At 50.0% G+C, this 10,815-nt stretch overlaps 1 protein-coding gene and 1 pseudogene across 9 annotated transcripts in view; both read right to left on the minus strand.

Annotated features, from left to right (window-relative positions):
* TMEM40 (transmembrane protein 40) overlaps nucleotides 1–9,292 on the minus strand; it is a 38,905-nt gene extending 29,613 nt beyond the window's left edge. For 2 of the 9 annotated variants that reach the window (XM_036332235.1, XM_036332233.1), the window contains exons 1-2: nucleotides 6,291–6,533; nucleotides 6,169–6,213 (exon numbers count right to left, since the gene is read on the minus strand). The gene's annotated coding sequence lies outside the window, so the exon portion shown is untranslated. Of the gene's footprint in view, nucleotides 1–6,168; nucleotides 6,214–6,290; nucleotides 6,538–9,125 lie in introns of those variants that run through there. The other 7 variants (XM_036332238.1, XM_036332241.1, XM_036332240.1 and 4 more) reach the window with 7 other exon arrangements.
* LOC118668594 lies at nucleotides 1,639–9,708 on the minus strand (annotated as a pseudogene).
* Between the last annotated feature and the right edge of the window lie 1,107 nt (nucleotides 9,709–10,815).

Consider the following 10,815-nt stretch of genomic DNA (forward strand, 5'->3'; position numbering starts at 1 on the left):
CTGTCTCTCTCCCTCCCTTCCAGTCTCTCTGAAAATCAATGGAAAAATATCCTCTGGTGAGGGTTAATTTAAAAAATTTAAAAACACACACACACACAAACCCCCAACCATTTCAAAAAGAAAAAAAAAAAAATAATGTTAGGCTGGCAAAGTTCCTTTAGCATCTCCCTCTTCTCTTTAGAAGATCTTCCATTTGTTCACAGCCCTTCTTCAAAACTCTCCCCCTTCCTGTCACAGACTCATCTTACCCACCCTTCTCTCTCCACCAGCTCTCCAGGTTTGTCAGTCTCTCTTCTCCAAGCTAGAATTCTACAGAGTTGCAGCCAGGAACTCAAAGCTGAGCTCCAGAAAGGAAGAGAGACTTGCCCAAGACCACACAGCAAGGAGTCTGGATATAAACTCAGATCTAAGGCTGGAAGTCCAAGCATGAGGGAAAGAAGGAAGATGCCACAGTTTACACTTCCTCTGCCATTTTGTCCCAAGTTTGTCCAGGCAGTTTAGTTGTGAGAAAACAACCCACACTGCCCAGCTGACCATAAGCCAGATGGACCTGTCATGACTCTGGGTGAACCTTGTAGCCACAGAACATCCAAGGATGCAGCCAGGGCCTTAGGTTACCCCTGAGGAGTGAAACAAAACGGTGCAAAGGGACAAAGTCAAGTTTGTGCAGAAAGAGGATGGGTGGGCCCAGTTTGGAGGCTGTTCACACAGAAAGACCTGGGAGTGTTGAAAGACACTCTGAAAGGTAAGTAAACTTTAACACAAACATCTAACTTAGTATTTGGCACATAGTAGGTACACCACCAATGTTTGTTAAAGTGCAGTATAAGCCAACAAGGTGATAGAGCTACAAAGCAAAGCTAATACTGCCTTAGGTCATATTAATAGAAGCATAGAGTCTACAGTAAAGAAGGTGACCCACATCCTACTATCCCCCATCCTGAGTTCAATCCTGGGATGTGCATGAAATAAGATCTAGACAAACAGAGAGAATCCAGAGGATGTGGGGGTATAGAGACAACACCCAAGGGATATGGCTGGTGGAGCATTGGATGGACAGACCTGGTCATTATCTCCAACTCTCTGCAGGACTCCTTCAGGACAGGGGGACAGGTGGGGTTGTGATCCCAGAGGGAGGGGCCAGGACCTTGGGGAGTCAGCGGGACAAGTGCCAGCTCAATATACAAAAAGAATTTTCTTAAAATGACATCTAATTTGGGGTGGTCATGAGCATCCCAACCATGAGAGGTGGCAAGCTGAGGAATGGCAGAGGTTGGCTTAGATGTCCTTCGCTCAGAACCTCTTACTCTCTAAAATAATAATTTCCAAAGTACAGGAGGAAAATATTAGTTCATCTATCTCTACTTAACTTTTTTTTTTTTTTTTTTTTTTTTTAAATTATATTTTATTGATTTTTTACAGAGAGGAAGGGAGAGGGATAGAGAGTTAGAAACATCGATGAGAGAGAAACATCGATCAGCTGCCTCCTGCACACCTCCTACTGGGGATGTGCCCGCAACCCAGGTACATGCCCTTGACCGGAATCGAACCTGGGACCTTTCAGTCTGCAGGCCGACGCTCTATCCACTGAGCCAAACCGGTTTCGGCTCTACTTAACTTTTAACTAAAAATAGTGAATAGTACATCGTTCAGCTCTGATGTGCACCCTCTGCCATATGTCAGACATCAAATGTCATGTCCCCTGAGGCCAGCGGGGAGCTCAACAATACAGGCAGGTCTGCTGTGGCCACATTTTCCACTTTCTACATTCAGCCTGTTTTGACATATTTTGGTGTACTAGTGCTGGGTTGGGTGGCTTTGAGGATCAAACAATATAGCTTTGACTGACTCAGCCCCCATAGCATGGACAAGTAGCTTCAAAGAGCCCCTGCAAAGGAACCTTGAGTGGAGATAACGCTAATCTAGGAAGTACAAGCAAGCAGCAGGAAATGTGGGAGACAGACCCCCCTCCCTCCCCAGTTCAAGTCCTTCATCAGCCACATTATCACGTTGAAAACAACAATGAATGGGATCTCTCGCATGTATACTTGCTTACTGAAATAATAATAATAAGAAAAAAGTATTTGAGATGTGAACGTCCATCACTATCATCAGTGAGAAAATTCACCACGAGTGTATATTGGGACATTAGCTAATGGTCCACAGTACTTGTACATAATTTATAAATCTATAAATATGTATCTACTAGAGGCCCGGTGCACAACATTCCTGCACCTGTGGGGCCCCGTCCCCCAGACCCCCAATATTCATGTATTTTTGTATATGTATGTATGTATGCATATTTTGTTATTGTTAATCCTCACCGAGGACATTTTTCATTGATTTTTAGAGTAGAAGGGAAGGCGAGAGACAGAGAGAGAAACGTGGATGTGAGAAAGACAAATCAATTGGTTGCCTCCTGCACATGCCCCCACCGGATCAGGCAAAACAACAACACCACTGACAGGGCCGACTGCTGGCGGCCGCTGGGGCTCAGGCGTTGAGCGTATGGCGATTTTCTGTTTCTGCTTCCACTTGTGGTCGAGGTCCTGCTTGAAGGAGCTGCTGATGTAGCGACCACTTTCTGTCTTGATCTTCTTCTTGTCCTCCTGTCCTGACTGTCCCACAAACTGCTTCTTCTTCTGGTCCCACTTGGGCTGCTGCCGGCCCCTGGTCAGGATCTGGGCCTCGCCCCCCATCAGGTCCAGGACAGCCCAGCCACCTGCTGCTCCCAGGCGCCCCTGTCCCCACCAACGCTCAGGCCCCGTTCACTGTCCAAGTCCTTGGGCAGATCGGGGACATAGAAATCCTGGTCCAGCGGCCGGGCCTCCTCCTCCCGCCTCTTGGCTCCCAGTCCAGGTCCTGGCTGCTGCCGTTTCAGGCCCAGACCTCTGTGAAGACGTCCTCCACACTCTCTCCCTCCTCCTCCTCCTCCTCCTCCCCCCCCTCCTCCGCCTCTTCCTCCTCCTCCTCTTCCCCAAGATGCTCTGCCTGCCACGCTGGGCAGCTCCCGGCTGGGCCAGCCAGCCCTCCTGCCGCTCCTGCGCCCTGCTGGAAGCTGGTGATGGCCTTGCAGTCCTTCTGCCATTTGCCCCACATCACCTGGCTGCTCAGGTCCGGGCTGGAGGCACTGATCTCAAAGACGGTAGCCCGCGAGCGGTACTGCTTGATGCTGTCCACCAGCCTCAGCCGCTGCAGCTCCTTCTCCTTGAAGCTCAGCTGAAGAGGGGGTGCAGGCCCAGCCCGGCGAGGTCCAGCTCCTTGGCTCATTTGATGGACTCTGGCGAGGGCGCCGATCACAAGTGCACGTACTGCTGCTGGGCGTTGTCCGTGGCCCAGGCCCCGCTGCTCCCGTGACACTTCCAGGGTGTTCCGCAGGCAGTAGTCCTTGGCGTCCACCACGCTCTGTGCACCCGGCCCAGCATCTGAGGGCTCCTCATGGGGGCGGGAGAGGGTGAGCACACGGCCCAGGAACAGGTGCAGGTCCAGCAGGTAGGGGACCTCATCTGGGGCCACCAAGGAGTAGGCTGTGCCACTTGTGCCAGCTCAGGCCACACCACCCACGTGGTGCAGGAAGAGCTTGCCCTTGGCCGGGAAGCTGAGGTTGATGGCGTTGTCCAGCAGTGGGATGTCCAGGCCCCCGGCCGCCAGGTCAGTCACCAAGGAGGTAGAGCACTTGCCATGGGTGATCTTGGCCAGGTTGATCTTGTGGGCCGGCTGGTCCAGGGCTCTGTAGATGTGGGTGTAGCTCACCCGCTGGAGCGGCCTCAGCCTGGGGGGGATGGGGGCAGGCCGGATGGTGGTTGAACACCGCAGTGCGCCTCATAGCGACCAGTCCTTCAGCCATTCGATCGATTTGCATACTAGCCTTTTATTATATAGGATTGGGGTTCCTCAAGCATTTTTCACAATCAGAAAGTGTGACAACTACTGCGCCAGATCCTTAGGCCCAGCTAGACACTAGGGAGGATATTCCCTGTTTGGGCTTGGGGGTATAATCAGATTTACTTCAGATTTAGGGACCAAGGAAAACTAGGTGGGAGTGTGCCACTCAATAAACTTTTGTGAGGCCTCCCCAGATGTTTGACAATTAATCGGAAGAAACAGTCTTAAAAGGTTTTCCCTGGCTCTGACTCCCCAAGGTGGGAGCCAGTCCAGTTTCTTCTTTCTCATCCTCTCATCTAAGTTTCTCTGTCTTTCTGTTTCCTCTCTCTCTTCTTCACTCCCACCATCTCTCTCTCTCTCTCTCTCTCTCTCTCTCTCTCTCTCTCTCTCTCTCACACACACACACACACACACACACACACACACACATAATTGGCAACAACAAAAACCAGAAGGGAGGTATTCGGTGCACAGAAAGAGCTTGCTGGCTCTTGAATGTCAGGCAGGCCTGGATTCAGTTCCCACCTCGACCCAGCACTGACTGTGAAGACCTCAGAAAGTCACATCCCTTCTCAGAGCCTCAGAATCCTCTGGAAACATGAGCATGACTACTACTCAACAATAAAAAGAAAAAGAACTCAATTTTAAAAGAGTCAAACGGTTTGACTAGATATTTTTCTGAAAAAGATAGTCAATAGCACATGGAAAGATGCTGGACACCACTAGTCACTAGAGCAATGCCAATCCAAACCACGGTGAGATACCACTACATGCTCAGTAGGATGGCTGAGGTAAGAAACATAAGTGCTGGCGATGGTGTGGGACATTGGAGCCTTTATGCATGGTTGGTGGGATTGTAAAATAGTACAGCTGCTTTGGAAACCAATGTGACAGCTTCTCAAAATGTTAAACATAGATTTATCATATGACCAAGCAATTCTACTCCTAGATATATACCCAAGGAGACTGAAAACGTGTCCACACAAAGATTTGTACATGAATATTCACAGAAGCATTATTCACAATAGCCAAAAGGTGGAAACAACCCAAATGTCCATCAGCTGAGGAATGGATAAACAAAATGTGATATGATCGTACAATACAATGCTATCCAGCCATAAAGAGGAAGAAGTGCTGACACATGCTACAACATGCATAAGCCTTGAAAACATGCTCAGTGAAAGAAGCCAGTCAGAAAGGATCATCTACTGTATGATTCCATTTACATGAAATGTCTAGAATAAGCGAATCCATAAAGAGAGCAGATTAGTGCTTGCCGGGGCAAAGGGGAGTGAGGAGTGACTGCCAAAGGGTATGGGGTGATTTTGGGGGTGATAAAATGTTCTAAGCTGGATGGTAGTGATGGTTGCACTACTTTGTGAATATACTAAAAATCACAGAATTGTACGCTTTAAAGGGGTGAATTTTATGGCATGTGAATGATAGCTCAATAAAGTTTTTATTCTTTTTTTTTTTTAAAGAGGGCTTCACACATAAGATTGTTGTGAAAGTAAAACAGGGCCTGGGCCTCTGGCAGGGCAGTGCCCAGCATGGTCCCTGATGTGGAGCAGTGTGGTGCCTTCAGAGGGCTGCGAGGCGCAGGTGCCTAGAGTCTTAGATGGCTACACTAGCCTGAATTCTAGGAATTTCAGTGCCAGGAGGGAGTCTCGTTACTTCCTGATCTGCTGAGTTTGGATCCCAAACAGGACACGCCACACTTCACTCAATACAGCTCCCCCAACACGCCTTCCTGACTCAACTCTTCTCGCAGTTTCTAAACAAAACAATAAATAACAGGCATGAAACCATATATCATCTTTCTTGTTCCCCCTTGAAAGAAAAATATACTGACTCGAGTCCCAAATGCTGCCTCTGAGGAGAGAAGCTGGGATGCTCTGAGCAGTGGTGGCTCCCCTGATTTGGGATGACAGCCTGGGGGCAACGGGGAGGGTGGCGCTGGGACAGGAGGGTGTCCTGTCCTTCACTTCCCTTGTTGGTCAAAGCACAGAGGCTGGGAGGTTTGAGGGGACATAACCTCACCCTCCGAAGCTATTTGGCCCCACAGGGTAGAGGTATCTAGTCAGGTATCTAGTCAGACCCTTCATTTCACAACTGGGAAAACAGGCTCAGAAAGATCAAGGGGTTTTCGGAAGCAAGTTAGTGACAGAATCAGGAATTGGCCATCTGCTATGCCCGGCTGAAGCCTCAAAGTGACCTGGGGCGGGGGGTGAATATTTGTCATCCTCCCCTGATTTTCCCAGAGATGGAAGCTGAGGTGCTCACCCACAGCTAGGAAGACACAGAGCTGGAATTCAAATCCAGGTCCACCTAGAAACCACAAAACATCAGCTGTGTCGAAGAGCCAATTAGAACATAACCCCTCACCCTGGCCCATGTCCCATTACCTGCTGTCCCGAGGCCTGTCAGGTACAAGGTGAGCTGAGTGTGGACTGTGCTGATGCCAGGCTGGGCAGGGGAAAAGGGCGGCTGGAGAGGCCCCGCCACACCCCCATGACAGGCAGGGGGCGGGGCGTGACGTGTCCCTGGGCCACACTCACTCAGCGAAGTGGCATTCCTTCCTGCCAGTGCTATCAGCCCAGGCCTTCCTGACTGACCTGTCTCTTCCCTATGACACCCCAGGAGCAGCAGATGGGGCAACCACCCCCAAGAGGCCCGCCCCCGGGCCATGGCCATGCCCTCTATCTCCAGGGGGAAGTGATGTGGGGACGTTGCACCACCCTTGGCTGTGCTAAGCTCTGGGCAGGGAGGGGGTGGGGCGCCTCCCAAGTCCTCCTTCCACCTGCACTGGTGAGGCTGACTCAGGGCCCAGCCATGTGGACCAACCTGATGCTACTGGGAAGGGTGAGGCTGGGCAGACAGCAGGTGGAGGGGGGTGGGCACTCAAGGGACTGGGGATTCCTGTGAGCAGACTGGCAGTGCCCTCTCCTGGTGAAGAAATTGGGCAAAGGCTAGAACATTCACTGCCTGTGCAGATGGGAAAACACAAGTCCTGAGGTGGGGGGGGGGGGGGCAGGAGGGGGAACCAACCTCTTACAGATAAGTCCAGGACTAACCCCAGCTCAGCCTGCTTCTGCCTCTCACTCACTTATTAAACACTCTAAAAGCAGGACAGTAAGCAAGTCCTACACTGCCCTGGGGAGCACCCAGGCCAGAGGGAGACAGGCCATGACAGGCCCCATGAGGGCAAGGCCCCAGGAGCTGTGAGTTCCCAGGGCTTCCTAGAAGAGGAGTCATCCAGATTCTAAGCTCAGGCCAAAATCTGGGAGTCACCCTTTACTCTTTGCTCTCCCTTATTCTGTAGCTGACCTATCTGGAAAGCCCTGTTGGCCTCACCTTCTACATATCCCACATTTGGCCCCTTTTCTCAAAGGCAACCACCCTGGTCCAGACAATACAATTGCTAGACTCTCTGCTCCTGACCTCAGCCCACCGTCTGTTGTCATTACAGCAACCAAAATAATCCAACTAAAACCCATCTCCGATCATGTACCTCCTCTGCCCAGCACCCTGCCAGGGCTCCCCCTCACTCAGAATAAAACTCCAGTTCTTTCACAGCCCTGCATCATCTACAGCCCGCCTCTTGCTCTCTCTGATCTTAATGTCTGTGACTTCCTCTCTCACTCTGCCCCAGTCACACTGGAATGTGCTCCAAACACTCCAGTCAGACTCCCTCCTCGGGGCCTTTGCACCGGGCATTTGCTCTACCCCGAATGCTTTCCCCAGACAGCTACCGGGCTGCTTTCCTCACTTTTCAGGTCTCTACACAAATGTCACCTTCTTCCCTGGCCACCCTGAGTGACGTAGTAACTGCCAGCACCACCTTTCCCTCTCATCCTGCCTTATTGTTCGCCATCTGACATACTGTATATTTTCTTGTTACGCATATTTCCTGGCTGTGTATTTGTTTGTTCCAGGATCTAGGACAGTGTCTGACACACAGCAGGTGCTCAATACATTTTGTTGAACAAATAAGTGACCTGAAAGCGTAGCCCAAGAAGCATTCCAAAGGCATTCTAGGCAGAGGGAACCATGTGCGCAACCATACATGCTTAGAGGTGAGAGACACTGCTGTGCTGAGGATCTGCGAATGACTCAGTACAGTGGGAGAGCAGGGGCGTGGGGACCTGGGGGGGGGGGGGCGGGAGGGGGAGAAGGGAGAGTGAGAGAGGCAGGGTTCCGAAGTCAGGCCAAGGAAGCTGAATGTTATGCTGAGAGTGATGGGGAGCCACGCAAAACAGACACGATCAAATTTATTAGTTTTAGACAACAATTTGGCTACCTTATTTTGGATTGGTGCGGAAGCTGTGGGAGGTAGGCATCCGGTGAGCATGAGCCAGGGCAGGAGAGATAAGGACAGGGTCAGGGTCCTGCACTGTTGAAACTGCCAGCCACATGTGGCTGGTTATGGAGCCTTTGAAACGCGACTGGTCGGAATTGAGAGGTGCTGTGTGTTTAAAACACACACTGGATTTCCAAGACGTGGTATGAAAATAAAATATATACAATAGCTTATTTTGGATATATTGGGTTAAATAAAATATATTATGAAAGTTAGTTTCACCTGCTTCTTTTTGCTATTTTTTAAGTAGCTACTGGAAAATTAAAATTTTTTTCATAGGCACATAGAGCTCACAGTGTATTTCTGTTGGACAGCATTGAGTTAGAGGGTAGAATGGACAGGGCTTGGTGGTCAGTGGACTGTGGGGGTGAGGGAGACCCTGTTCTAATTGCAAGTTCCCACTCCCCTCCAACTGCTCCGTTGTGATGACAGCATAGTCTAGAGGCAGAAAGAAGGGGCCACAAGGAAGAACCAATAGAGTTAGTTTTTATCTCACACACACAATTCATATCATCACAGTGAGAACTATTTAGAAATAGGTTGACAGAACAGGCAATTAGACCTCTGTCCTGGAGGGCTGTAAGAAGAAACTTGAAGACCATCACTAAGCAGGGAAAAGGAAGTTGAACTAATTATTCTCAAAATATGGTCCCTGGACCAGCACCATCAACAGCACCTTTTAGAAAAGCAGATTCTCAGGTCTCATCGCAGTCCTACTGAATCACAAACTCTGGAGGTGGGACCCACAATTTGTAATTTAACAAGCCCCCAAGGCGATTCTGATGCCTACTCAAGTTTAAGGACCACTGGACTAAATAATATTCCTACCATATGTGAATGACTGACACATAGGAGGTGATAAAAAAAAAATAGCCACTACCTTTTGCTGGCCTTCCAGTTCCAAGTTGAGGTACTCCCCCTCTCTGAGCAAATGCAGAATTTACCTCCTGCAGCACCTGGTTGTATGTGAACTTGGCACAGGGTGGAGGCACAGACTCAGGGCATTTCCTATCTGTGCCACAGGCAGAACTTCAGGACCACGACAGAGCTGCCAGATGTGTGAGGGAGGCCCCAGCTCAACTTCATCCCAAGGTGACCCCACTGCCGTGTGTGTGTGTGTGTGTGTGTGTGTGTGTGTGTGTGTGTGAGAGAGAGAGAGAGGGGGGGGGGGGAGAGAGAGAGAGGGGGGGGAGAGAGAGAGAGAGAGAGAGAGAGAGAGAGGGAGAGAGAGAGAGAGAGAGAGAGAGAGAGAGAGAGAGAGAGAGAATGTGTGGGGGGGTGTTGATTCATGAGGTAACCCCCCACTGTCCTGTGGGCACAGCTGACAGCCCCGCCGGAGCCAGCTCAGCAGCTGAGCGTGGCATCCGGCTTCCCTGCATTCCAGAACTGCCAGCCTGAGGCCCACCTGACTCAGCAAGCACGTGTGCTCTGGAGACACCAGACAGCTCAGACACAGTCTCCATGTCCATACAAACACGGGAGGAGGCAGCTCCTACCCAGGGTGAGATTAATTGTACAAAGTGCTCAGATCAGTGCCTGGACAGTTAGCTCTCACTACCCCTTGGCATTCTTGTGATGGGGCCATGGATCCCTCTGGCTGATGGAAACTCCCCAATGACCTCTTCTGTCTGAGGATTATGCACTGTAGGTATAAGGGGGAAAGAATGTGCACCTACTGTGAGTACCCAGTTCCTGACAAAGACCCTTGTAATTCCCTTAGTTGGTGGAGGTGATCAGCTCACCTTACACAGAGCTCCTAAATCCCTTGACATTTTCTGGGTGATGGAAGCCTCTTTTGTTCTAAGGAGCCAACTCTTGGTGAGCTCTTGGATAGCTCCAGGATGGGGCTGGTCACCAGGAAGACCGAGCTGTGATTAGAAACTTGGAACTTTCAGCCTCTGGGAGGGGAGAGAGGCTGGAGACCGAGCTAATATTTATTTGGTCATGCCTAGGTGATGAGGCCTCCATAATAATCCCTAATCTATGGGGTTCAGAGAGCTTCCAGATTAGTGTGTCAGGAAGGTGGTGTACCCCAATTCCATGGGGACAGAAGCCCCTGTACTTGGGGCCCTTCCAGACCTCACCATATGTTCCACTTCATCTGGCTGGTCATTTATATCCTTTATACCAATATAATAAACCAACAAACATAAGTAAACTTGTTCCTAAGTTTTGTGAGCTTTTCTAGCTAATTATTGAACCTGAGGAGGAAGCCTTGGGAACCCTCGATTAATAGTAGGTCAGTCAGAACTGTGGGAGGCCTAGACTTGCAATTGGCATGTGAAATGGAGGAAGTGTCCTGGAAATAAGCCCTTCATATTTGGAGGCTGTGCTAACTATGGGTAGTTAGTGCCAGAATTGCTTGGTATGAGGGGGAAAAAATCACATATTTGGTGTCAACACTTAGAATACTAGCATTGAACATGTAAGTAAATACATTGTAGATAATAAGAATAAGACCTACCCCTGTTAAAGAAAGACATTACAGCCTGGCCGGCCCGGCTCAGTGCGTGTCTTGTTATCCAAAGCCACACAGCCAGGAAGCAGCCTCGCAGGGATTTGAACCCAGG

The sequence above is a fragment of the Myotis myotis genome, unplaced genomic scaffold (genome assembly GCF_014108235.1).
Source record: "Myotis myotis isolate mMyoMyo1 unplaced genomic scaffold, mMyoMyo1.p scaffold_m19_p_13, whole genome shotgun sequence".
Taxonomy (NCBI): Eukaryota; Metazoa; Chordata; class Mammalia; order Chiroptera; family Vespertilionidae; genus Myotis; species Myotis myotis.